The sequence below is a fragment of the Anomaloglossus baeobatrachus genome, chromosome 1 (genome assembly GCF_048569485.1).
Source record: "Anomaloglossus baeobatrachus isolate aAnoBae1 chromosome 1, aAnoBae1.hap1, whole genome shotgun sequence".
In the NCBI taxonomy this organism is placed as follows: domain Eukaryota; kingdom Metazoa; phylum Chordata; class Amphibia; order Anura; family Aromobatidae; genus Anomaloglossus; species Anomaloglossus baeobatrachus.
Window position 1 is genome coordinate 284185517 of NC_134353.1, and position 25553 is coordinate 284211069.

General features: G+C 38.0%; 28 non-coding genes across 28 annotated transcripts; 19 read left to right on the forward strand and 9 right to left on the reverse strand.

Moving 5' to 3' along the window:
- Positions 1–912: 912 nt before the first annotated feature.
- On the reverse strand, positions 913–985 carry TRNAF-GAA (transfer RNA phenylalanine (anticodon GAA)). The gene has a single exon. It is a non-coding gene; the product is annotated as a tRNA-Phe (tRNA).
- Positions 986–1126: 141 nt separating this feature from the next.
- On the forward strand, positions 1127–1209 carry TRNAL-CAG (transfer RNA leucine (anticodon CAG)). The gene has a single exon. It is a non-coding gene; the product is annotated as a tRNA-Leu (tRNA).
- A 692-nt stretch (positions 1210–1901) lies between these two features.
- On the forward strand, positions 1902–1984 carry TRNAL-CAG (transfer RNA leucine (anticodon CAG)). The gene has a single exon. It is a non-coding gene; the product is annotated as a tRNA-Leu (tRNA).
- Positions 1985–4007: 2023 nt separating this feature from the next.
- Positions 4008–4080, reverse strand: TRNAF-GAA (transfer RNA phenylalanine (anticodon GAA)). The gene has a single exon. It is a non-coding gene; the product is annotated as a tRNA-Phe (tRNA).
- Positions 4081–4221: 141 nt separating this feature from the next.
- Positions 4222–4304, forward strand: TRNAL-CAG (transfer RNA leucine (anticodon CAG)). The gene has a single exon. It is a non-coding gene; the product is annotated as a tRNA-Leu (tRNA).
- A 692-nt stretch (positions 4305–4996) lies between these two features.
- TRNAL-CAG (transfer RNA leucine (anticodon CAG)) lies at positions 4997–5079 on the forward strand. The gene has a single exon. It is a non-coding gene; the product is annotated as a tRNA-Leu (tRNA).
- Positions 5080–8086: 3007 nt separating this feature from the next.
- Positions 8087–8169, forward strand: TRNAL-CAG (transfer RNA leucine (anticodon CAG)). The gene has a single exon. It is a non-coding gene; the product is annotated as a tRNA-Leu (tRNA).
- A 689-nt stretch (positions 8170–8858) lies between these two features.
- Positions 8859–8941, forward strand: TRNAL-CAG (transfer RNA leucine (anticodon CAG)). The gene has a single exon. It is a non-coding gene; the product is annotated as a tRNA-Leu (tRNA).
- Positions 8942–9418: 477 nt separating this feature from the next.
- Positions 9419–9491, reverse strand: TRNAF-GAA (transfer RNA phenylalanine (anticodon GAA)). Its single transcript has one exon. It is a non-coding gene; the product is annotated as a tRNA-Phe (tRNA).
- Positions 9492–10193: 702 nt separating this feature from the next.
- On the reverse strand, positions 10194–10266 carry TRNAF-GAA (transfer RNA phenylalanine (anticodon GAA)). Its single transcript has one exon. It is a non-coding gene; the product is annotated as a tRNA-Phe (tRNA).
- A 141-nt stretch (positions 10267–10407) lies between these two features.
- TRNAL-CAG (transfer RNA leucine (anticodon CAG)) lies at positions 10408–10490 on the forward strand. Its single transcript has one exon. It is a non-coding gene; the product is annotated as a tRNA-Leu (tRNA).
- Positions 10491–11180: 690 nt separating this feature from the next.
- On the forward strand, positions 11181–11263 carry TRNAL-CAG (transfer RNA leucine (anticodon CAG)). Its single transcript has one exon. It is a non-coding gene; the product is annotated as a tRNA-Leu (tRNA).
- A 690-nt stretch (positions 11264–11953) lies between these two features.
- TRNAL-CAG (transfer RNA leucine (anticodon CAG)) lies at positions 11954–12036 on the forward strand. The gene has a single exon. It is a non-coding gene; the product is annotated as a tRNA-Leu (tRNA).
- Positions 12037–12725: 689 nt separating this feature from the next.
- On the forward strand, positions 12726–12808 carry TRNAL-CAG (transfer RNA leucine (anticodon CAG)). The gene has a single exon. It is a non-coding gene; the product is annotated as a tRNA-Leu (tRNA).
- Positions 12809–13499: 691 nt separating this feature from the next.
- TRNAL-CAG (transfer RNA leucine (anticodon CAG)) lies at positions 13500–13582 on the forward strand. The gene has a single exon. It is a non-coding gene; the product is annotated as a tRNA-Leu (tRNA).
- Positions 13583–14835: 1253 nt separating this feature from the next.
- Positions 14836–14908, reverse strand: TRNAF-GAA (transfer RNA phenylalanine (anticodon GAA)). The gene has a single exon. It is a non-coding gene; the product is annotated as a tRNA-Phe (tRNA).
- A 141-nt stretch (positions 14909–15049) lies between these two features.
- On the forward strand, positions 15050–15132 carry TRNAL-CAG (transfer RNA leucine (anticodon CAG)). Its single transcript has one exon. It is a non-coding gene; the product is annotated as a tRNA-Leu (tRNA).
- A 691-nt stretch (positions 15133–15823) lies between these two features.
- Positions 15824–15906, forward strand: TRNAL-CAG (transfer RNA leucine (anticodon CAG)). Its single transcript has one exon. It is a non-coding gene; the product is annotated as a tRNA-Leu (tRNA).
- A 690-nt stretch (positions 15907–16596) lies between these two features.
- On the forward strand, positions 16597–16679 carry TRNAL-CAG (transfer RNA leucine (anticodon CAG)). Its single transcript has one exon. It is a non-coding gene; the product is annotated as a tRNA-Leu (tRNA).
- A 477-nt stretch (positions 16680–17156) lies between these two features.
- TRNAF-GAA (transfer RNA phenylalanine (anticodon GAA)) lies at positions 17157–17229 on the reverse strand. The gene has a single exon. It is a non-coding gene; the product is annotated as a tRNA-Phe (tRNA).
- A 915-nt stretch (positions 17230–18144) lies between these two features.
- TRNAL-CAG (transfer RNA leucine (anticodon CAG)) lies at positions 18145–18227 on the forward strand. The gene has a single exon. It is a non-coding gene; the product is annotated as a tRNA-Leu (tRNA).
- A 690-nt stretch (positions 18228–18917) lies between these two features.
- On the forward strand, positions 18918–19000 carry TRNAL-CAG (transfer RNA leucine (anticodon CAG)). Its single transcript has one exon. It is a non-coding gene; the product is annotated as a tRNA-Leu (tRNA).
- Positions 19001–21799: 2799 nt separating this feature from the next.
- TRNAF-GAA (transfer RNA phenylalanine (anticodon GAA)) lies at positions 21800–21872 on the reverse strand. Its single transcript has one exon. It is a non-coding gene; the product is annotated as a tRNA-Phe (tRNA).
- Positions 21873–22013: 141 nt separating this feature from the next.
- Positions 22014–22096, forward strand: TRNAL-CAG (transfer RNA leucine (anticodon CAG)). The gene has a single exon. It is a non-coding gene; the product is annotated as a tRNA-Leu (tRNA).
- Positions 22097–22574: 478 nt separating this feature from the next.
- Positions 22575–22647, reverse strand: TRNAF-GAA (transfer RNA phenylalanine (anticodon GAA)). The gene has a single exon. It is a non-coding gene; the product is annotated as a tRNA-Phe (tRNA).
- A 701-nt stretch (positions 22648–23348) lies between these two features.
- Positions 23349–23421, reverse strand: TRNAF-GAA (transfer RNA phenylalanine (anticodon GAA)). Its single transcript has one exon. It is a non-coding gene; the product is annotated as a tRNA-Phe (tRNA).
- A 141-nt stretch (positions 23422–23562) lies between these two features.
- TRNAL-CAG (transfer RNA leucine (anticodon CAG)) lies at positions 23563–23645 on the forward strand. Its single transcript has one exon. It is a non-coding gene; the product is annotated as a tRNA-Leu (tRNA).
- Positions 23646–25112: 1467 nt separating this feature from the next.
- On the forward strand, positions 25113–25195 carry TRNAL-CAG (transfer RNA leucine (anticodon CAG)). The gene has a single exon. It is a non-coding gene; the product is annotated as a tRNA-Leu (tRNA).
- The last annotated feature ends 358 nt before the right edge of the window (positions 25196–25553 follow it).

Consider the following 25553-nt stretch of genomic DNA (forward strand, 5'->3'; position numbering starts at 1 on the left):
TCGCATTAGTGACTGTTCTGAAAAGAGATACTTAAAACTGTTTTTTTCAGGTATATCTGCACTTTACAAAGAATGAAAATCTTGCTAAATGCATATGGAGAAAGAACTTTATCTCAAATCACTCATACTTAAAAACAGCGTGCTGAAACCCGGGATCGGACCAGGGACCTTTAGATCTTCAGTCTAACGCTCTCCCAACTGAGCTATCAGCAACCTACAAAGTTAAAGCTACAGCATTGCAAGGCAAACTCAAAGGCGTTAATACATTTTCAGTTCAAAATTTGCATTTTTTTGGGGCCAAACAAAAAATGTGTTTGTTTTTAGAAAGTGTAAATTTTCGACAGTTGTGCTTGTCAGGATGGCCGAGCGGTCCAAGGCGCTGCGTTCAGGTTGCAGTCTCTACTTGAGGCGTGGGTTCGAATCCCACTTCTGACAGGTTTCTGTTACATTACAATCATGTTTTTTTTTTTTTCATTTTCACTATGTCCCTCTGTCACAATTCAGACATTTCCACAAACCAGATTAGTCCAAGGACAAAGCCAATGAAAACCCTCTGGATCCTCAATCCTGTCTGTCACAATCATGTTGTTCTCTGCTGCACTATCAGTAAGAAGAGGGAGGTGAAAAATCTCATAAAATAAAACTCAAGATACACAAAATCTTAAAGATCCTTAGCACTTTATGTTGATATTTCTCAGATTTTTTTTCTGATTTCCTCCATACTACTTCGACTTCAACTTAATTTTTCAGTATAACTACTTTCATTTTCTATTCGCATTAGTGACTGTTCTGAAAAGAGATACTTAAAACTGTTTTTTTCAGGTATATCTGCACTTCACAAAGAATGAAAATCTTGCTAAATGCATATGGAGAAAGAACTTTATCTCAAATCACTCATACTTAAAAACAGCATGCTGAAACCCGGGATCGGACCAGGGACCTTTAGATTTTCAGTCTAACGCTCTCCCAACTGAGCTATTTCAGCAACCTACAAAGTTAAAGCTACAGCATTGCAAGGCAAACTCAAAGGCGTTAATAAATTTTCAGTTCAAAATTTGCCTTTTTTTGGGGCCAAACAAAAAATGTGTTTGTTTTTAGAAAGTGTGAATTTTCCACAGTTGTGCTTGTCAGGATGGCCGAGCGGTCCAAGGCGCTGCGTTCAGGTCGCAGTCTCTACTTGAGGCGTGGGTTCGAATCCCACTTCTGACAGGTTTCTGTTACATTACAATCATGTTTTGTTTTTTTTTTATTTTCACTATGTCCCTCTGTCACAATTCAGACATTTCCACAAACCAGATTAGTCCAAGGACAAAGCCAATGAAAACCCTCTGGATCCTCAATCCTGTCTGTCACAATCATGTTGTTCTCTGCTGCACTATCAGTAAGAAGAGGGAGGTGGAAAATCTCATAAAATAAACCTCAAGATACACAAAATCTTAAAGATCCTTAGCACTTTATGTTGATATTTCTCAGATTTTTTCTCCGATTTCCTCCATACTACTTCGACTTCAACTTAATTTTTCAGTATAACTACTTTCATTTTCTTCTCGCATTAGTGACTGTTCTGAAAAGAGATACTTAAAACTGTTTTTTTCAGGTATATCTGCACTTCACAAAGAATGAAAATCTTGCTAAATGTATATGGAGAAAGAACTTTATCTCAAATCACTCATACTTAAAAACAGCGTGCTGAATCCCAGGATCGGACCAGGGACCTTTAGATCTTCAGTCTAACGCTCTCCCAACTGAGCTATTTCAGCAACCTACAAAGTTAAAGCTACAGCATTGCAAGGCAAACTCAAAGGCGTTAATACATTTTCAGTTCAAAATTTGCCTTTTTTTGGGGCCAAACAAAAAATGTGTTTGTTTTTAGAAAGTGTGAATTTTCCACAGTTGTGCTTGTCAGGATGGCCGAGCGGTCCAAGGCGCTGTGTTCAGGTCGCAGTCTCTACTTGAGGCGTGGGTTCGAATCCCACTTCTGACAGGTTTCTGTTACATTACAATCATGGTTTTTTTTTTTCATTTTCACTATGTCCCTCTGTCACAATTCAGACATTTCCACAAACCAGATTAGTCCAAGGACAAAGCCAATGAGAACCCTCTGGATCCTCAATCCTGTCTGTCACAATCATGTTGTTCTCTGCTGCACTATCAGTAAGAAGAGGGAGGTGGAAAATCTCATAAAATAAACCTCAAGATACACAAAATCTTAAAGATCCTTAGCACTTTATGTTGATATTTCTCAGATTTTTTTTCTGATTTCCTCCATACTACTTCGACTTCAACTTAATTTTTCAGTATAACTACTTTCATTTTCTTCTCGCATTAGTGACTGTTCTGAAAAGAGATACTTAAAACTGTTTTTTTCAGGTATATCTGCACTTCACAAAGAATGAAAATCTTGCTAAATGCATATGGAGAAAGAACTTTATCTCAAATCACTCATACTTAAAAACAGCATGCTGAAACCCGGGATCGTACCACGGACATTTAGATCTTCAGTCTAACGCTCTCCCAACTGAGCTATTTCAGCAACCTACAAAGTTAAAGCTACAGCATTGCAAGGCAAACTCAAAGGCGTTAATAAATTTTCAGTTCAAAATTTGCCTTTTTTTGGGGCCAAACAAAAAATGTGTTTGTTTTTAGAAAGTGTGAATTTTTCACAGTTGTGCTTGTCAGGATGGCCGAGCGGTCCAAGGCGCTGCGTTCAGGTCGCAGTCTCTACTTGAGGTGTGGGTTCGAATCCCACTTCTGACAGGTTTCTGCTACATTACAATTATGTTTTGTTTTTTTTTCATTTTCACCATGTCCCTCTGTCACAATTCAGACATTTCCACAAACCAGATTAGTCCAAGGACAAAGCCAATGAGAACCCTCTGGATCCTCAATCCTGTCTGTCACAATCATGTTGTTCTCTGCTGCACTATCAGTAAGAAGAGGGAGGTGGAAAATCTCATAAAATAAACCTCAAGATACACAAAATCTTAAAGATCCTTAGCACTTTATGTTGATATTTCTCAGATTTTTTCTCCGATTTCCTGCATACTACTTCGACTTCAACTTAATTTTTCAGTATAACTACTTTCATTTTCTTCTCGCATTAGTGACTGTTCTGAAAAGAGATACTTAAAACTGTTTTTTTCAGGTATATCTGCACTTTACAAAGAATGAAAATCTTGCTAAATGCATATGGAGAAAGAACTTTATCTCAAATCACTCATACTTAAAAACAGCGTGCTGAAACCCGGGATCGGACCAGGGACCTTTAGATCTTCAGTCTAACGCTCTCCCAACTGAGCTATCAGCAACCTACAAAGTTAAAGCTACAGCATTGCAAGGCAAACTCAAAGGCGTTAATACATTTTCAGTTCAAAATTTGCATTTTTTTGGGGCCAAACAAAAAATGTGTTTGTTTTTAGAAAGTGTAAATTTTCGACAGTTGTGCTTGTCAGGATGGCCGAGCGGTCCAAGGCGCTGCGTTCAGGTTGCAGTCTCTACTTGAGGCGTGGGTTCGAATCCCACTTCTGACAGGTTTCTGTTACATTACAATCATGTTTTTTTTTTTTTCATTTTCACTATGTCCCTCTGTCACAATTCAGACATTTCCACAAACCAGATTAGTCCAAGGACAAAGCCAATGAAAACCCTCTGGATCCTCAATCCTGTCTGTCACAATCATGTTGTTCTCTGCTGCACTATCAGTAAGAAGAGGGAGGTGAAAAATCTCATAAAATAAAACTCAAGATACACAAAATCTTAAAGATCCTTAGCACTTTATGTTGATATTTCTCAGATTTTTTTTCTGATTTCCTCCATACTACTTCGACTTCAACTTAATTTTTCAGTATAACTACTTTCATTTTCTATTCGCATTAGTGACTGTTCTGAAAAGAGATACTTAAAACTGTTTTTTTCAGGTATATCTGCACTTCACAAAGAATGAAAATCTTGCTAAATGCATATGGAGAAAGAACTTTATCTCAAATCACTCATACTTAAAAACAGCATGCTGAAACCCGGGATCGGACCAGGGACCTTTAGATTTTCAGTCTAACGCTCTCCCAACTGAGCTATTTCAGCAACCTACAAAGTTAAAGCTACAGCATTGCAAGGCAAACTCAAAGGCGTTAATAAATTTTCAGTTCAAAATTTGCCTTTTTTTGGGGCCAAACAAAAAATGTGTTTGTTTTTAGAAAGTGTGAATTTTCCACAGTTGTGCTTGTCAGGATGGCCGAGCGGTCCAAGGCGCTGCGTTCAGGTCGCAGTCTCTACTTGAGGCGTGGGTTCGAATCCCACTTCTGACAGGTTTCTGTTACATTACAATCATGTTTTGTTTTTTTTTTATTTTCACTATGTCCCTCTGTCACAATTCAGACATTTCCACAAACCAGATTAGTCCAAGGACAAAGCCAATGAAAACCCTCTGGATCCTCAATCCTGTCTGTCACAATCATGTTGTTCTCTGCTGCACTATCAGTAAGAAGAGGGAGGTGGAAAATCTCATAAAATAAACCTCAAGATACACAAAATCTTAAAGATCCTTAGCACTTTATGTTGATATTTCTCAGATTTTTTCTCCGATTTCCTCCATACTACTTCGACTTCAACTTAATTTTTCAGTATAACTACTTTCATTTTCTTCTCGCATTAGTGACTGTTCTGAAAAGAGATACTTAAAACTGTTTTTTTCAGGTATATCTGCACTTCACAAAGAATGAAAATCTTGCTAAATGTATATGGAGAAAGAACTTTATCTCAAATCACTCATACTTAAAAACAGCGTGCTGAATCCCAGGATCGGACCAGGGACCTTTAGATCTTCAGTCTAACGCTCTCCCAACTGAGCTATTTCAGCAACCTACAAAGTTAAAGCTACAGCATTGCAAGGCAAACTCAAAGGCGTTAATACATTTTCAGTTCAAAATTTGCCTTTTTTTGGGGCCAAACAAAAAATGTGTTTGTTTTTAGAAAGTGTGAATTTTCCACAGTTGTGCTTGTCAGGATGGCCGAGCGGTCCAAGGCGCTGTGTTCAGGTCGCAGTCTCTACTTGAGGCGTGGGTTCGAATCCCACTTCTGACAGGTTTCTGTTACATTACAATCATGGTTTTTTTTTTTCATTTTCACTATGTCCCTCTGTCACAATTCAGACATTTCCACAAACCAGATTAGTCCAAGGACAAAGCCAATGAGAACCCTCTGGATCCTCAATCCTGTCTGTCACAATCATGTTGTTCTCTGCTGCACTATCAGTAAGAAGAGGGAGGTGAAAAATCTCATAAAATAAACCTCAAGATACACAAAATCTTAAAGATCCTTAGCACTTTATGTTGATATTTCTCAGATTTTTTTTCTGATTTCCTCCATACTACTTCGACTTCAACTTAATTTTTCAGTATAACTACTTTCATTTTCTTCTCGCATTAGTGACTGTTCTGAAAAGAGATACTTAAAACTGTTTTTTTCAGGTATATCTGCACTTCACAAAGAATGAAAATCTTGCTAAATGCATATGGAGAAAGAACTTTATCTCAAATCACTCATACTTAAAAACAGCATGCTGAAACCCGGGATCGTACCACGGACATTTAGATCTTCAGTCTAACGCTCTCCCAACTGAGCTATTTCAGCAACCTACAAAGTTAAAGCTACAGCATTGCAAGGCAAACTCAAAGGCGTTAATAAATTTTCAGTTCAAAATTTGCCTTTTTTTGGGGCCAAACAAAAAATGTGTTTGTTTTTAGAAAGTGTGAATTTTTCACAGTTGTGCTTGTCAGGATGGCCGAGCGGTCCAAGGCGCTGCGTTCAGGTTGCAGTCTCTACTTGAGGCGTGGGTTCGAATCCCACTTCTGACAGGTTTCTGTTACATTACAATTATGTTTTGTTTTTTTTTCATTTTCACCATGTCCCTCTGTCACAATTCAGACATTTCCACAAACCAGATTAGTCCAAGGACAAAGCCAATGAGAACCCTCTGGATCCTCAATCCTGTCTGTCACAATCATGTTGTTCTCTGCTGCACTATCAGTAAGAAGAGGGAGGTGGAAAATCTCATAAAATAAACCTCAAGATACACAAAATCTTAAAGATCCTTAGCACTTTATGTTGATATTTCTCAGATTTTTTCTCCGATTTCCTCCATACTACTTCGACTTCAACTTAATTTTTCAGTATAACTACTTTCATTTTCTTCTCGCATTAGTGACTGTTCTGAAAAGAGATACTTAAAACTGTTTTTTTCAGGTATATCTGCACTTTACAAAGAATGAAAATCTTGCTAAATGCATATGGAGAAAGAACTTTATCTCAAATCACTCATACTTAAAAACAGCGTGCTGAAACCCGGGATCGGACCAGAGACCTTTAGATCTTCAGTCTAACGCTCTCCCAACTGAGCTATCAGCAACCTACAAAGTTAAAGCTACAGCATTGCAAGGCAAACTCAAAGGCGTTAATACATTTTCAGTTCAAAATTTGCATTTTTTTGGGGCCAAACAAAAAATGTGTTTGTTTTTAGAAAGTGTAAATTTTCGTCAGTTGTGCTTGTCAGGATGGCCGAGCGGTCCAAGGCGCTGCGTTCATGTCGCAGTCTCTACTTGAGGCGTGGGTTCGAATCCCACTTCTGACAGGTTTCTGTTACATTACAATCATGTTTTTTTTTTTTTCATTTTCACTATGTCCCTCTGTCACAATTCAGACATTTCCACAAACCAGATTAGTCCAAGGACAAAGCCAATGAAAACCCTCTGGATCCTCAATCCTGTCTGTCACAATCATGTTGTTCTCTGCTGCACTATCAGTAAGAAGAGGGAGGTGGAAAATCTCATAAAATAAACCTCAAGATACACAAAATCTTAAAGATCCTTAGCACTTTATGTTGATATTTCTCAGATTTTTTCTCCGATTTCCTCCATACTACTTCGACTTCAACTTAATTTTTCAGTATAACTACTTTCATTTTCTTCTCGCATTAGTGACTGTTCTGAAAAGAGATACTTAAAACTGTTTTTTTCAGGTATATCTGCACTTTACAAAGAATGAAAATCTTGCTAAATGCATATGGAGAAAGAACTTTATCTCAAATCACTCATACTTAAAAACAGCGTGCTGAAACCCAGGATCGGACCAGAGACCTTTAGATCTTCAGTCTAACGCTCTCCCAACTGAGCTATCAGCAACCTACAAAGTTAAAGCTACAGCATTGCAAGGCAAACTCAAAGGCGTTAATACATTTTCAGTTCAAAATTTGCATTTTTTTGGGGCCAAACAAAAAATGTGTTTGTTTTTAGAAAGTGTAAATTTTCGACAGTTGTGCTTGTCAGGATGGCCGAGCGGTCCAAGGCGCTGCGTTCAGGTTGCAGTCTCTACTTGAGGCGTGGGTTCGAATCCCACTTCTGACAGGTTTCTGTTACATTACAATCATGTTTTTTTTTTTTTCATTTTCACTATGTCCCTCTGTCACAATTCAGACATTTCCACAAACCAGATTAGTCCAAGGACAAAGCCAATGAAAACCCTCTGGATCCTCAATCCTGTCTGTCACAATCATGTTGTTCTCTGCTGCACTATCAGTAAGAAGAGGGAGGTGGAAAATCTCATAAAATAAACCTCAAGATACACAAAATCTTAAAGATCCTTAGCACTTTATGTTGATATTTCTCAGATTTTTTCTCCGATTTCCTCCATACTACTTCGACTTCAACTTAATTTTTCAGTATAACTACTTTCATTTTCTTCTCGCATTAGTGACTGTTCTGAAAAGAGATACTTAAAACTGTTTTTTTCAGGTATATCTGCACTTTACAAAGAATGAAAATCTTGCTAAATGCATATGGAGAAAGAACTTTATCTCAAATCACTCATACTTAAAAACAGCGTGCTGAAACCCGGGATCGGACCAGAGACCTTTAGATCTTCAGTCTAACGCTCTCCCAACTGAGCTATCAGCAACCTACAAAGTTAAAGCTACAGCATTGCAAGGCAAACTCAAAGGCGTTAATACATTTTCAGTTCAAAATTTGCATTTTTTTGGGGCCAAACAAAAAATGTGTTTGTTTTTAGAAAGTGTAAATTTTCGTCAGTTGTGCTTGTCAGGATGGCCGAGCGGTCCAAGGCGCTGCGTTCAGGTCGCAGTCTCTACTTGAGGCGTGGGTTCGAATCCCACTTCTGACAGGTTTCTGTTACATTACAATCATGTTTTTTTTTTTTTCATTTTCACTATGTCCCTCTGTCACAATTCAGACATTTCCACAAACCAGATTAGTCCAAGGACAAAGCCAATGAAAACCCTCTGTATCCTCAATCCTGTCTGTCACAATCATGTTGTTCTCTGCTGCACTATCAGTAAGAAGAGGGAGGTGGAAAATCTCATAAAATAAACCTCAAGATACACAAAATCTTAAAGATCCTTAGCACTTTATGTTGATATTTCTCAGATTTTTTCTCCGATTTCCTCCATACTACTTCGACTTCAACTTAATTTTTCAGTATAACTACTTTCATTTTCTTCTCGCATTAGTGACTGTTCTGAAAAGAGATACTTAAAACTGTTTTTTTCAGGTATATCTGCACTTTACAAAGAATGAAAATCTTGCTAAATGCATATGGAGAAAGAACTTTATCTCAAATCACTCATACTTAAAAACAGCGTGCTGAAACCCGGGATCGGACCAGAGACCTTTAGATCTTCAGTCTAACGCTCTCCCAACTGAGCTATCAGCAACCTACAAAGTTAAAGCTACAGCATTGCAAGGCAAACTCAAAGGCGTTAATACATTTTCAGTTCAAAATTTGCATTTTTTTGGGGCCAAACAAAAAATGTGTTTGTTTTTAGAAAGTGTAAATTTTCGTCAGTTGTGCTTGTCAGGATGGCCGAGCGGTCCAAGGCGCTGCGTTCAGGTCGCAGTCTCTACTTGAGGCGTGGGTTCGAATCCCACTTCTGACAGGTTTCTGTTACATTACAATCATGTTTTTTTTTTTTTCATTTTCACTATGTCCCTCTGTCACAATTCAGACATTTCCACAAACCAGATTAGTCCAAGGACAAAGCCAATGAAAACCCTCTGGATCCTCAATCCTGTCTGTCACAATCATGTTGTTCTCTGCTGCACTATCAGTAAGAAGAGGGAGGTGAAAAATCTCATAAAATAAAACTCAAGATACACAAAATCTTAAAGATCCTTAGCACTTTATGTTGATATTTCTCAGATTTTTTTTCTGATTTCCTCCATACTACTTCGACTTCAACTTAATTTTTCAGTATAACTACTTTCATTTTCTATTCACATTAGTGACTGTTCTGAAAAGAGATACTTAAAACTGTTTTTTTCAGGTATATCTGCACTTCACAAAGAATGAAAATCTTGCTAAATGCATATGGAGAAAGAACTTTATCTCAAATCACTCATACTTAAAAACAGCATGCTGAAACCCGGGATCGGACCAGGGACCTTTAGATTTTCAGTCTAACGCTCTCCCAACTGAGCTATTTCAGCAACCTACAAAGTTAAAGCTACAGCATTGCAAGGCAAACTCAAAGGCGTTAATAAATTTTCAGTTCAAAATTTGCCTTTTTTTGGGGCCAAACAAAAAATGTGTTTGTTTTTAGAAAGTGTGAATTTTCCACAGGTGTGCTTGTCAGGATGGCCGAGCGGTCCAAGGCGCTGCGTTCAGGTCGCAGTCTCTACTTGAGGTGTGGGTTCGAATCCCACTACTGACAGGTTTCTGTTACATTACAATCATGTTTTGTTTTTTTTTCATTTTCACTATGTCCCTCTGTCACAATTCAGACATTTCCACAAACCAGATTAGTCCAAGGACAAAGCCAATGAAAACCCTCTGGATCCTCAATCCTGTCTGTCACAATCATGTTGTTCTCTGCTGCACTATCAGTAAGAAGAGGGAGGTGGAAAATCTCATAAAATAAACCTCAAGATACACAAGATCTTAAAGATCCTTAGCACTTTATGTTGATATTTCTCAGATTTTTTCTCCGATTTCCTCCATACTACTTCGACTTCAACTTAATTTTTCAGTATAACTACTTTCATTTTCTTCTCGCATTAGTGACTGTTCTGAAAAGAGATACTTAAAACTGTTTTTTTCAGGTATATCTGCACTTCACAAAGAATGAAAATCTTGCTAAATGCATATGGAGAAAGAACTTTATCTCAAATCACTCATACTTAAAAACAGCGTGCTGAAACCCGGGATCGGACCAGGGACCTTTAGATCTTCAGTCTAACGCTCTCCCAACTGAGCTATTTCAGCAACCTACAAAGTTAAAGCTACAGCATTGCAAGGCAAACTCAAAGGCGTTAATACATTTTCAGTTCAAAATTTGCATTTTTTTGGGGCCAAACAAAAAATGTGTTTGTTTTTAGAAAGTGTGAATGTTCCACAGTTGTGCTTGTCAGGATGGCCGAGCGGTCCAAGGCGCTGCGTTCAGGTCGCAGTCTCTACTTGAGGCGTGGGTTCGAATCCCACTTCTGACAGGTTTCTGTTACATTACAATCATGGTTTTTTTTTTTCATTTTCACTATGTCCCTCTGTCACAATTCAGACATTTCCACAAACCAGATTAGTCCAAGGACAAAGCCAATGAGAACCCTCTGGATCCTCAATCCTGTCTGTCACAATCATGTTGTTCTCTGCTGCACTATCAGTAAGAAGAGGGAGGTGAAAAATCTCATAAAATAAACCTCAAGATACACAAAATCTTAAAGATCCTTAGCACTTTATGTTGATATTTCTCAGATTTTTTTTCTGATTTCCTCCATACTACTTCGACTTCAACTTAATTTTTCAGTATAACTACTTTCATTTTCTTCTCGCATTAGTGACTGTTCTGAAAAGAGATACTTAAAACTGTTTTTTTCAGGTATATCTGCACTTCACAAAGAATGAAAATCTTGCTAAATGCATATGGAGAAAGAACTTTATCTCAAATCACTCATACTTAAAAACAGCATGCTGAAACCCGGGATCGTACCACGGACATTTAGATCTTCAGTCTAACGCTCTCCCAACTGAGCTATTTCAGCAACCTACAAAGTTAAAGCTACAGCATTGCAAGGCAAACTCAAAGGCGTTAATAAATTTTCAGTTCAAAATTTGCCTTTTTTTGGGGCCAAACAAAAAATGTGTTTGTTTTTAGAAAGTGTGAATTTTTCACAGTTGTGCTTGTCAGGATGGCCGAGCGGTCCAAGGCGCTGCGTTCAGGTCGCAGTCTCTACTTGAGGCGTGGGTTCGAATCCCACTTCTGACAGGTTTCTGTTACATTACAATTATGTTTTGTTTTTTTTTCATTTTCACCATGTCCCTCTGTCACAATTCAGACATTTCCACAAACCAGATTAGTCCAAGGACAAAGCCAATGAGAACCCTCTGGATCCTCAATCCTGTCTGTCACAATCATGTTGTTCTCTGCTGCACTATCAGTAAGAAGAGGGAGGTGGAAAATCTCATAAAATAAACCTCAAGATACACAAAATCTTAAAGATCCTTAGCACTTTATGTTGATATTTCTCAGATTTTTTCTCCGATTTCCTCCATACTACTTCGACTTCAACTTAATTTTTCAGTATAACTACTTTCATTTTCTTCTCGCATTAGTGACTGTTCTGAAAAGAGATACTTAAAACTGTTTTTTTCAGGTATATCTGCACTTTACAAAGAATGAAAATCTTGCTAAATGCATATGGAGAAAGAACTTTATCTCAAATCACTCATACTTAAAAACAGCGTGCTGAAACCCGGGATCGGACCAGAGACCTTTAGATCTTCAGTCTAACGCTCTCCCAACTGAGCTATCAGCAACCTACAAAGTTAAAGCTACAGCATTGCAAGGCAAACTCAAAGGCGTTAATACATTTTCAGTTCAAAATTTGCATTTTTTTGGGGCCAAACAAAAAATGTGTTTGTTTTTAGAAAGTGTAAATTTTCGTCAGTTGTGCTTGTCAGGATGGCCGAGCGGTCCAAGGCGCTGCGTTCAGGTCGCAGTCTCTACTTGAGGCGTGGGTTCGAATCCCACTTCTGACAGGTTTCTGTTACATTACAATCATGTTTTTTTTTTTTTCATTTTCACTATGTCCCTCTGTCACAATTCAGACATTTCCACAAACCAGATTAGTCCAAGGACAAAGCCAATGAAAACCCTCTGGATCCTCAATCCTGTCTGTCACAATCATGTTGTTCTCTGCTGCACTATCAGTAAGAAGAGGGAGGTGGAAAATCTCATAAAATAAACCTCAAGATACACAAAATCTTAAAGATCCTTAGCACTTTATGTTGATATTTCTCAGATTTTTTCTCCGATTTCCTCCATACTACTTCGACTTCAACTTAATTTTTCAGTATAACTACTTTCATTTTCTTCTCGCATTAGTGACTGTTCTGAAAAGAGATACTTAAAACTGTTTTTTTCAGGTATATCTGCACTTTACAAAGAATGAAAATCTTGCTAAATGCATATGGAGAAAGAACTTTATCTCAAATCACTCATACTTAAAAACAGCGTGCTGAAACCCGGGATCGGACCAGAGACCTTTAGATCTTCAGTCTAACGCTCTCCCAACTGAGCTATCAGCAACCTACAAAGTTAAAGCTACAGCATTGCAAGGCAAACTCAAAGGCGTTAATACATTTTCAGTTCAAAATTTGCATTTTTTTGGGGCCAAACAAAAAATGTGTTTGTTTTTAGAAAGTGTAAATTTTCGTCAGTTGTGCTTGTCAGGATGGCCGAGCGGTCCAAGGCGCTGCGTTCAGGTCGCAGTCTCTACTTGAGGCGTGGGTTCGAATCCCACTTCTGACAGGTTTCTGTTACATTACAATCATGTTTTTTTTTTTTTCATTTTCACTATGTCCCTCTGTCACAATTCAGACATTTCCACAAACCAGATTAGTCCAAGGACAAAGCCAATGAGAACCCTCTGGATCCTCAATCCTGTCTGTCACAATCATGTTGTTCTCTGCTGCACTATCAGTAAGAAGAGGGAGGTGAAAAATCTCATAAAATAAACCTCAAGATACACAAAATCTTAAAGATCCTTAGCACTTTATGTTGATATTTCTCAGATTTTTTTTCTGATTTCCTCCATACTACTTCGACTTCAACTTAATTTTTCAGTATAACTACTTTCATTTTCTTCTCGCATTAGTGACTGTTCTGAAAAGAGATACTTAAAACTGTTTTTTTCAGGTATATCTGCACTTCACAAAGAATGAAAATCTTGCTAAATGCATATGGAGAAAGAACTTTATCTCAAATCACTCATACTTAAAAACAGCATGCTGAAACCCGGGATCGTACCACGGACATTTAGATCTTCAGTCTAACGCTCTCCCAACTGAGCTATTTCAGCAACCTACAAAGTTAAAGCTACAGCATTGCAAGGCAAACTCAAAGGCGTTAATAAATTTTCAGTTCAAAATTTGCCTTTTTTTGGGGCCAAACAAAAAATGTGTTTGTTTTTAGAAAGTGTGAATTTTTCACAGTTGTGCTTGTCAGGATGGCCGAGCGGTCCAAGGCGCTGCGTTCAGGTCGCAGTCTCTACTTGAGGCGTGGGTTCGAATCCCACTTCTGACAGGTTTCTGTTACATTACATTTATGTTTTGTTTTTTTTTCATTTTCACCATGTCCCTCTGTCACAATTCAGACATTTCCACAAACCAGATTAGTCCAAGGACAAAGCCAATGAGAACCCTCTGGATCCTCAATCCTGTCTGTCACAATCATGTTGTTCTCTGCTGCACTATCAGTAAGAAGAGGGAGGTGGAAAATCTCATAAAATAAACCTCAAGATACACAAAATCTTAAAGATCCTTAGCACTTTATGTTGATATTTCTCAGATTTTTTCTCCGATTTCCTCCATACTACTTCGACTTCAACTTAATTTTTCAGTATAACTACTTTCATTTTCTTCTCGCATTAGTGACTGTTCTGAAAAGAGATACTTAAAACTGTTTTTTTCAGGTATATCTGCACTTTACAAAGAATGAAAATCTTGCTAAATGCATATGGAGAAAGAACTTTATCTCAAATCACTCATACTTAAAAACAGCGTGCTGAAACCCGGGATCGGACCAGAGACCTTTAGATTTTCAGTCTAACGCTCTCCCAACTGAGCTATTTCAGCAACCTACAAAGTTAAAGCTACAGCATTGCAAGGCAAACTCAAAGGCGTTAATAAATTTTCAGTTCAAAATTTGCCTTTTTTTGGGGCCAAACAAAAAATGTGTTTGTTTTTAGAAAGTGTGAATTTTCCACAGGTGTGCTTGTCAGGATGGCCGAGCGGTCCAAGGCGCTGCGTTCAGGTCGCAGTCTCTACTTGAGGCGTGGGTTCGAATCCCACTACTGACAGGTTTCTGTTACATTACAATCATGTTTTGTTTTTTTTTCATTTTCACTATGTTCCTCTGTCACAATTCAGACATTTCCACAAACCAGATTAGTCCAAGGACAAAGCCAATGAAAACCCTCTGGATCCTCAATCCTGTCTGTCACAATCATGTTGTTCTCTGCTGCACTATCAGTAAGAAGAGGGAGGTGGAAAATCTCATAAAATAAACCTCAAGATACACAAGATCTTAAAGATCCTTAGCACTTTATGTTGATATTTCTCAGATTTTTTCTCCGATTTCCTCCATACTACTTCGACTTCAACTTAATTTTTCAGTATAACTACTTTCATTTTCTTCTCGCATTAGTGACTGTTCTGAAAAGAGATACTTAAAACTGTTTTTTTCAGGTATATCTGCACTTCACAAAGAATGAAAATCTTGCTAAATGCATATGGAGAAAGAACTTTATCTCAAATCACTCATACTTAAAAACAGCGTGCTGAAACCCGGGATCGGACCAGGGACCTTTAGATCTTCAGTCTAACGCTCTCCCAACTGAGCTATTTCAGCAACCTACAAAGTTAAAGCTACAGCATTGCAAGGCAAACTCAAAGGCGTTAATACATTTTCAGTTCAAAATTTGCATTTTTTTGGGGCCAAACAAAAAATGTGTTTGTTTTTAGAAAGTGTGAATGTTCCACAGTTGTGCTTGTCAGGATGGCCGAGCGGTCCAAGGCGCTGCGTTCAGGTCGCAGTCTCTACTTGAGGCGTGGGTTCGAATCCCACTTCTGACAGGTTTCTGTTACATTACAATCATGGTTTTTTTTTTTTCATTTTCACTATGTCCCTCTGTCACAATTCAGACATTTCCACAAACCAGATTAGTCCAAGGACAAAGCCAATGAAAACCCTCTGGATCCTCAATCCTGTCTGTCACAATCATGTTGTTCTCTGCTGCACTATCAGTAAGAAGAGGGAGGTGGAAAATCTCATAAAATAAACCTCAAGATACACAAAATCTTAAAGATCCTTAGCACTTTATGTTGATATTTCTCAGATTTTTTTTCTGATTTCCTCCATACTACTTCGACTTCAACTTAATTTTTCAGTATAACTACTTTCATTTTCTTCTCGCATTAGTGACTGTTCTGAAAAGAGATACTTAAAACTGTTTTTTTCAGGTATATCTGCACTTCACAAAGAATGAAAATCTTGCTAAATGCATATGGAGAAAGAACTTTATCTCAAATCACTCATACTTAAAAACAGCATGCTGAAACCCGGGATCGTACCACGGACATTTAGATCTTCAGTCTAACGCTCTCCCAACTGAGCTATTTCAGCAACCTACAAAGTTAAAGCTACAGCATTGCAAGGCAAACTCAAAGGCGTTAATAAATTTTCAGTTCAAAATTTGCCTTTTTTTGGGGCCAAACAAAAAATGTGTTTGTTTTTAGAAAGTGTGAATTTTTCACAGTTGTGCTTGTCAGGATGGCCGAGCGGTCCAAGGCGCTGCGTTCAGGTCGCAGTCTCTACTTGAGGCGTGGGTTCGAATCCCACTTCTGACAGGTTTCTGTTACATTACAATTATGTTTTGTTTTTTTTTCATTTTCACCATGTCCCTCTGTCACAATTCAGACATTTCCACAAACCAGATTAGTCCAAGGACAAAGCCAATGAGAACCCTCTGGATCCTCAATCCTGTCTGTCACAATCATGTTGTTCTCTGCTGCACTATCAGTAAGAAGAGGGAGGTGGAAAATCTCATAAAATAAACCTCAAGATACACAAAATCTTAAAGATCCTTAGCACTTTATGTTGATATTTCTCAGATTTTTTCTCCGATTTCCTCCATACTACTTCGACTTCAACTTAATTTTTCAGTATAACTACTTTCATTTTCTTCTCGCATTAGTGACTGTTCTGAAAAGAGATACTTAAAACTGTTTTTTTCAGGTATATCAGCACTTCACAAAGAATGAAAATCTTGCTAAATGCATATGGAGAAAGAACTTTATCTCAAATCACTCATACTTAAAAACAGCGTGCTGAAACCCGGGATCGGACCAGAGACCTTTAGATCTTCAGTCTAACGCTCTCCCAACTGAGCTATCAGCAACCTACAAAGTTAAAGCTACAGCATTGCAAGGCAAACTCAAAGGCGTTAATACATTTTCAGTTCAAAATTTGCATTTTTTTGGGGCCAAACAAAAAATGTGTTTGTTTTTAGAAAGTGTAAATTTTCGTCAGTTGTGCTTGTCAGGATGGCCGAGCGGTCCAAGGCGCTGCGTTCAGGTCGCAGTCTCTACTTGAGGCGTGGGTTCGAATCCCACTTCTGACAGGTTTCTGTTACATTACAATCATGTTTTTTTTTTTTTCATTTTCACTATGTCCCTCTGTCACAATTCAGACATTTCCACAAACCAGATTAGTCCAAGGACAAAGCCAATGAAAACCCTCTGGATCCTCAATCCTGTCTGTCACAATCATGTTGTTCTCTGCTGCACTATCAGTAAGAAGAGGGAGGTGGAAAATCTCATAAAATAAACCTCAAGATACACAAAATCTTAAAGATCCTTAGCACTTTATGTTGATATTTCTCAGATTTTTTCTCCGATTTCCTCCATACTACTTCGACTTCAACTTAATTTTTCAGTATAACTACTTTCATTTTCTTCTCGCATTAGTGACTGTTCTGAAAAGAGATACTTAAAACTGTTTTTTTCAGGTATATCTGCACTTCACAAAGAATGAAAATCTTGCTAAATGCATATGGAGAAAGAACTTTATCTCAAATCACTCATACTTAAAAACAGCGTGCTGAAACCCGGGATCGGACCAGGGACCTTTAGATCTTCAGTCTAACGCTCTCCCAACTGAGCTATTTCAGCAACCTACAAAGTTAAAGCTACAGCATTGCAAGGCAAACTCAAAGGCGTTAATACATTTTCAGTTCAAAATTTGCATTTTTTTGGGGCCAAACAAAAAATGTGTTTGTTTTTAGAAAGTGTGAATGTTCCACAGTTGTGCTTGTCAGGATGGCCGAGCGGTCCAAGGCGCTGCGTTCAGGTCGCAGTCTCTACTTGAGGTGTGGGTTCGAATCCCACTTCTGACAGGTTTCTGTTACATTACAATCATGGTTTTTTTTTTTTCATTTTCACTATGTCCCTCTGTCACAATTCAGACATTTCCACAAACCAGATTAGTCCAAGGACAAAGCCAATGAAAACCCTCTGGATCCTCAATCCTGTCTGTCACAATCATGTTGTTCTCTGCTGCACTATCAGTAAGAAGAGGGAGGTGGAAAATCTCATAAAATAAACCTCAAGATACACAAAATCTTAAAGATCCTTAGCACTTTATGTTGATATTTCTCAGATTTTTTTTCTGATTTCCTCCATACTACTTCGACTTCAACTTAATTTTTCAGTATAACTACTTTCATTTTCTTCTCGCATTAGTGACTGTTCTGAAAAGAGATACTTAAAACTGTTTTTTTCAGGTATATCTGCACTTCACAAAGAATGAAAATCTTGCTAAATGCATATGGAGAAAGAACTTTATCTCAAATCACTCATACTTAAAAACAGCATGCTGAAACCCGGGATCGTACCACGGACATTTAGATCTTCAGTCTAACGCTCTCCCAACTGAGCTATTTCAGCAACCTACAAAGTTAAAGCTACAGCATTGCAAGGCAAACTCAAAGGCGTTAATAAATTTTCAGTTCAAAATTTGCCTTTTTTTGGGGCCAAACAAAAAATGTGTTTGTTTTTAGAAAGTGTGAATTTTTCACAGTTGTGCTTGTCAGGATGGCCGAGCGGTCCAAGGCGCTGCGTTCAGGTCGCAGTCTCTACTTGAGGCGTGGGTTCGAATCCCACTTCTGACAGGTTTCTGTTACATTACAATTATGTTTTGTTTTTTTTTCATTTTCACCATGTCCCTCTGTCACAATTCAGACATTTCCACAAACCAGATTAGTCCAAGGACAAAGCCAATGAGAACCCTCTGGATCCTCAATCCTGTCTGTCACAATCATGTTGTTCTCTGCTGCACTATCAGTAAGAAGAGGGAGGTGGAAAATCTCATAAAATAAACCTCAAGATACACAAAATCTTAAAGATCCTTAGCACTTTATGTTGATATTTCTCAGATTTTTTCTCCGATTTCCTCCATACTACTTCGACTTCAACTTAATTTTTCAGTATAACTACTTTCATTTTCTTCTCGCATTAGTGACTGTTCTGAAAAGAGATACTTAAAACTGTTTTTTTCAGGTATATCTGCACTTTACAAAGAATGAAAATCTTGCTAAATGCATATGGAGAAAGAACTTTATCTCAAATCACTCATACTTAAAAACAGCGTGCTGAAACCCGGGATCGGACCAGAGACCTTTAGATCTTCAGTCTAACGCTCTCCCAACTGAGCTATCAGCAACCTACAAAGTTAAAGCTACAGCATTGCAAGGCAAACTCAAAGGCGTTAATACATTTTCAGTTCAAAATTTGCATTTTTTTGGGGCCAAACAAAAAATGTGTTTGTTTTTAGAAAGTGTAAATTTTCGTCAGTTGTGCTTGTCAGGATGGCCGAGCGGTCCAAGGCGCTGCGTTCAGGTCGCAGTCTCTACTTGAGGCGTGGGTTCGAATCCCACTTCTGACAGGTTTCTGTTACATTACAATCATGTTTTTTTTTTTTTCATTTTCACTATGTCCCTCTGTCACAATTCAGACATTTCCACAAACCAGATTAGTCCAAGGACAAAGCCAATGAAAACCCTCTGGATCCTCAATCCTGTCTGTCACAATCATGTTGTTCTCTGCTGCACTATCAGTAAGAAGAGGGAGGTGGAAAATCTCATAAAATAAACCTCAAGATACACAAAATCTTAAAGATCCTTAGCACTTTATGTTGATATTTCTCAGATTTTTTCTCCGATTTCCTCCATACTACTTCGACTTCAACTTAATTTTTCAGTATAACTACTTTCATTTTCTTCTCGCATTAGTGACTGTTCTGAAAAGAGATACTTAAAACTGTTTTTTTCAGGTATATCTGCACTTTACAAAGAATGAAAATCTTGCTAAATGCATATGGAGAAAGAACTTTATCTCAAATCACTCATACTTAAAAACAGCGTGCTGAAACCCGGGATCGGACCAGAGACCTTTAGATTTTCAGTCTAACGCTCTCCCAACTGAGCTATCAGCAACCTACAAAGTTAAAGCTACAGCATTGCAAGGCAAACTCAAAGGCGTTAATACATTTTCAGTTCAAAATTTGCATTTTTTTGGGGCCAAACAAAAAATGTGTTTGTTTTTAGAAAGTGTAAATTTTCGCCAGTTGTGCTTGTCAGGATGACCGAGCGGTCCAAGGCGCTGCGTTCAGGTCGCAGTCTCTACTTGAGGCGTGGGTTCGAATCCCACTTCTGACAGGTTTCTGTTACATTACAATCATGTTTTTTTTTTTTTCATTTTCACTATGTCCCTCTGTCACAATTCAGACATTTCCACAAACCAGATTAGTCCAAGGACAAAGCCAATGAGAACCCTCTGGATCCTCAATCCTGTCTGTCACAATCATGTTGTTCTCTGCTGCACTATCAGTAAGAAGAGGGAGGTGAAAAATCTCATAAAATAAACCTCAAGATACACAAAATCTTAAAGATCCTTAGCACTTTATGTTGATATTTCTCAGATTTTTTTTCTGATTTCCTCCATACTACTTCGACTTCAACTTAATTTTTCAGTATAACTACTTTCATTTTCTTCTCGCATTAGTGACTGTTCTGAAAAGAGATACTTAAAACTGTTTTTTTCAGGTATATCTGCACTTCACAAAGAATGAAAATCTTGCTAAATGCATATGGAGAAAGAACTTTATCTCAAATCACTCATACTTAAAAACAGCATGCTGAAACCCGGGATCGTACCACGGACATTTAGATCTTCAGTCTAACGCTCTCCCAACTGAGCTATTTCAGCAACCTACAAAGTTAAAGCTACAGCATTGCAAGGCAAACTCAAAGGCGTTAATAAATTTTCAGTTCAAAATTTGCCTTTTTTTGGGGCCAAACAAAAAATGTGTTTGTTTTTAGAAAGTGTGAATTTTTCACAGTTGTGCTTGTCAGGATGGCCGAGCGGTCCAAGGCGCTGCGTTCAGGTCGCAGTCTCTACTTGAGGCGTGGGTTCGAATCACACTTCTGACAGGTTTCTGTTACATTACAATTATGTTTTGTTTTTTTTTCATTTTCACCATGTCCCTCTGTCACAATTCAGACATTTCCACAAACCAGATTAGTCCAAGGACAAAGCCAATGAGAACCCTCTGGATCCTCAATCCTGTCTGTCACAATCATGTTGTTCTCTGCTGCACTATCAGTAAGAAGAGGGAGGTGGAAAATCTCATAAAATAAACCTCAAGATACACAAAATCTTAAAGATCCTTAGCACTTTATGTTGATATTTCTCAGATTTTTTCTCCGATTTCCTCCATACTACTTCGACTTCAACTTAATTTTTCAGTATAACTACTTTCATTTTCTTCTCGCATTAGTGACTGTTCTGAAAAGAGATACTTAAAACTGTTTTTTTCAGGTATATCTGCACTTTACAAAGAATGAAAATCTTGCTAAATGCATATGGAGAAAGAACTTTATCTCAAATCACTCATACTTAAAAACAGCGTGCTGAAACCCGGGATCGGACCAGAGACCTTTAGATTTTCAGTCTAACGCTCTCCCAACTGAGCTATTTCAGCAACCTACAAAGTTAAAGCTACAGCATTGCAAGGCAAACTCAAAGGCGTTAATAAATTTTCAGTTCAAAATTTGCCTTTTTTTGGGGCCAAACAAAAAATGTGTTTGTTTTTAGAAAGTGTGAATTTTCCACAGGTGTGCTTGTCAGGATGGCCGAGCGGTCCAAGGCGCTGCGTTCAGGTCGCAGTCTCTACTTGAGGCGTGGGTTCGAATCCCACTACTGACAGGTTTCTGTTACATTACAATCATGTTTTGTTTTTTTTTCATTTTCACTATGTCCCTCTGTCACAATTCAGACATTTCCACAAACCAGATTAGTCCAAGGACAAAGCCAATGAAAACCCTCTGGATCCTCAATCCTGTCTGTCACAATCATGTTGTTCTCTGCTGCACTATCAGTAAGAAGAGGGAGGTGGAAAATCTCATAAAATAAACCTCAAGATACACAAGATCTTAAAGATCCTTAGCACTTTATGTTGATATTTCTCAGATTTTTTCTCCGATTTCCTCCATACTACTTCGACTTCAACTTAATTTTTCAGTATAACTACTTTCATTTTCTTCTCGCATTAGTGACTGTTCTGAAAAGAGATACTTAAAACTGTTTTTTTCAGGTATATCTGCACTTCACAAAGAATGAAAATCTTGCTAAATGCATATGGAGAAAGAACTTTATCTCAAATCACTCATACTTAAAAACAGCGTGCTGAAACCCGGGATCGGACCAGGGACCTTTAGATCTTCAGTCTAACGCTCTCCCAACTGAGCTATTTCAGCAACCTACAAAGTTAAAGCTACAGCATTGCAAGGCAAACTCAAAGGCGTTAATACATTTTCAGTTCAAAATTTGCATTTTTTTGGGGCCAAACAAAAAATGTGTTTGTTTTTAGAAAGTGTGAATGTTCCACAGTTGTGCTTGTCAGGATGGCCGAGCGGTCCAAGGCGCTGCGTTCAGGTCGCAGTCTCTACTTGAGGCGTGGGTTCGAATCCCACTTCTGACAGGTTTCTGTTACATTACAATCATGGTTTTTTTTTTTTTCATTTTCACTATGTCCCTCTGTCACAATTCAGACATTTCCACAAACCAGATTAGTCCAAGGACAAAGCCAATGAAAACCCTCTGGATCCTCAATCCTGTCTGTCACAATCATGTTGTTCTCTGCTGCACTATCAGTAAGAAGAGGGAGGTGGAAAATCTCATAAAATAAACCTCAAGATACACAAGATCTTAAAGATCCTTAGCACTTTATGTTGATATTTCTCAGATTTTTTCTCCGATTTCCTCCATACTACTTCGACTTCAACTTAATTTTTCAGTATAACTACTTTCATTTTCTTCTCGCATTAGTGACTGTTCTGAAAAGAGATACTTAAAACTGTTTTTTTCAGGTATATCTGCACTTCACAAAGAATGAAAATCTTGCTAAATGCATATGGAGAAAGAACTTTATCTCAAATCACTCATACTTAAAAACAGCGTGCTGAAACCCGGGATCGGACCAGGGACCTTTAGATCTTCAGTCTAACGCTCTCCCAACTGAGCTATTTCAGCAACCTACAAAGTTAAAGCTACAGCATTGCAAGGCAAACTCAAAGGCGTTAATACATTTTCAGTTCAAAATTTGCATTTTTTTGGGGCCAAACAAAAAATGTGTTTGTTTTTAGAAAGTGTGAATGTTCCACAGTGGTGCTTGTCAGGATGGCCGAGCGGTCCAAGGCGCTGCGTTCAGGTCACAGTCTCTACTTGAGGCGTGGGTTCGAATCCCACATCTGATAGGTTTCTGTTACATTACAATCATGGTTTTTTTTTTTTCATTTTCACTATGTCCCTCTGTCACAATTCAGACATTTCCACAAACCAGATTAGTCCAAGGACAAAGCCAATGAAAACCCTCTGGATCCTCAATCCTGTCTGTCACAATCATGTTGTTCTCTGCTGCACTATCAGTAAGAAGAGGGAGGTGGATAATCTCATAAAATAAACCTCAAGATACACAAAATCTTAAAGATCCTTAGCACTTTATGTTGATATTTCTCAGATTTTTTCTCCGATTTCCTCCATACTACTTCGACTTCAACTTAATTTTTCAGTATAACTACTTTCATTTTCTTCTCGCATTAGTGACTGTTCTGAAAAGAGATACTTAAAACTGTTTTTTTCAGGTATATCTGAACTTCACAAAGAATGAAAATCTTGCTAAATGCATATGGAGAAAGAACTTTATCTCAAATCACTCATACTTAAAAACAGCGTGCTGAAACCCGGGATCGGACCAGGGACCTTTAGATCTTCAGTCTAACGCTCTCCCAACTGAGCTATTTCAGCAACCTACAAGATTAAAGCTACAGTATTGCAAGGCAAACTCAAAGGCATTAATAAATTTTCAGTTCAAAATTTGCCTTTTTTTGGGGCCAAACAAAAAATGTGTTTGTTTTTAGAAAGTGTGAATTTTCCACAGTTGTGCTTGTCAGGATGGCCGAGCGGTCCAAGGCGCTGCGTTCAGGTCGCAGTCTCTACTTGAGGCGTGGGTTCGAATCCCACTTCTGACAGGTTTCTGTTACATTACAATCATGTTTTGTTTTTTTTTCATTTTCACTATGTCCCTCTGTCACAATTCAGACATTTCCACAAACCAGATTAGTCCAAGGACAAAGCCAATGAGAACCCTCTGGATCCTCAATCCTGTTTGTCACAATCATGTTGTTCTCTGCTGCACTATCAGTAAGAAGAGGGAGGTGAAAAATCTCATAAAATAAACCTCAAGATACACAAAATCTTAAAGATCCTTAGCACTTTATGTTGATATTTCTCAGATTTTTTTTCTGATTTCCTCCATACTACTTCGACTTCAACTTAATTTTTCAGTATAACTACTTTCATTTTCTTCTCGCATTAGTGACTGTTCTGAAAAGAGATACTTAAAACTGTTTTTTTCAGGTATATCTGCACTTCACAAAGAATGAAAATCTTGCTAAATGCATATGGAGAAAGAACTTTATCTCAAATCACTCATACTTAAAAACAGCGTGCTGAAACCCGGGATCAGACCAGGGACCTTTAGATCTTCAGTCTAACGCTCTCCCAACTGAGCTATTTCAGCAACCTACAAAGTTAAAGCTACAGCATTGCAAGGCAAACTCAAAGGCGTTAATAAATTTTCAGTTCAAAATTTGCCTTTTTTTGGGGCCAAACAAAAAATGTGTTTGTTTTTAGAAAGTGTGAATTTTCCACAGTTGTGCTTGTCAGGATGGCCGAGCGGTCCAAGGCGCTGCGTTCAGGTCACAGTCTCTACTTGAGGCGTGGGTTCGAATCCCATTTCTGACAGGTTTCTGTTACATTACAAACATGTTTTGTTTTTTTTTCATTTTCACTATGTCCCTCTGTCACAATTCAGACATTTCCACAAACCAGATTAGTCCAAGGACAAAGCCAATGAAAACCCTCTGGATCCTCAATCCTGTCTGTCACAATCATGTTGTTCTCTGCTGCACTATCAGTAAGAAGAGGGAGGTGGAAAATCTCATAAAATAAACCTCAAGATACACAAAATCTTAAAGATCCTTAGCACTTTATGTTGATATTTCTCAGATTTTTTCTCCGATTTCCTCCATACTACTTCGACTTCAACTTAATTTTTCAGTATAACTACTTTCATTTTCTTCTCGCATTAGTGACTGTTCTGAAAAGAGATACTTAAAACTGTTTTTTTCAGGTATATCTGCACTTCACAAAGAATGAAAATCTTGCTAAATGTATATGGAGAAAGAACTTTATCTCAAATCACTCATACTTAAAAACAGCGTGCTGAAACCCAGGATCGGACCAGGGACCTTTAGATCTTCAGTCTAACGCTCTCCCAACTGAGCTATTTCAGCAACCTACAAAGTTAAAGCTACAGCATTGCAAGGCAAACTCAAAGGCGTTAATACATTTTCAGTTCAAAATTTGCCTTTTTTTGGGGCCAAACAAAAAATGTGTTTGTTTTTAGAAAGTGTGAATTTTCCACAGTTGTGCTTGTCAGGATGGCCGAGCGGTCCAAGGCGCTGTGTTCAGGTCGCAGTCTCTACTTGAGGCGTGGGTTCGAATCCCACTTCTGACAGGTTTCTGTTACATTACAATCATGGTTTTTTTTTTTCATTTTCACTATGTCCCTCTGTCACAATTCAGACATTTCCACAAACCAGATTAGTTCAAGGACAAAGCCAATGAGAACCCTCTGGATCCTCAATCCTGTCTGTCACAATCATGTTGTTCTCTGCTGCACTATCAGTAAGAAGAGGGAGGTGAAAAATCTCATAAAATAAACCTCAAGATACACAAAATCTTAAAGATCCTTAGCACTTTATGTTGATATTTCTCAGATTTTTTTTCTGATTTCCTCCATACTACTTCGACTTCAACTTAATTTTTCAGTATAACTACTTTCATTTTCTTCTCGCATTAGTGACTGTTCTGAA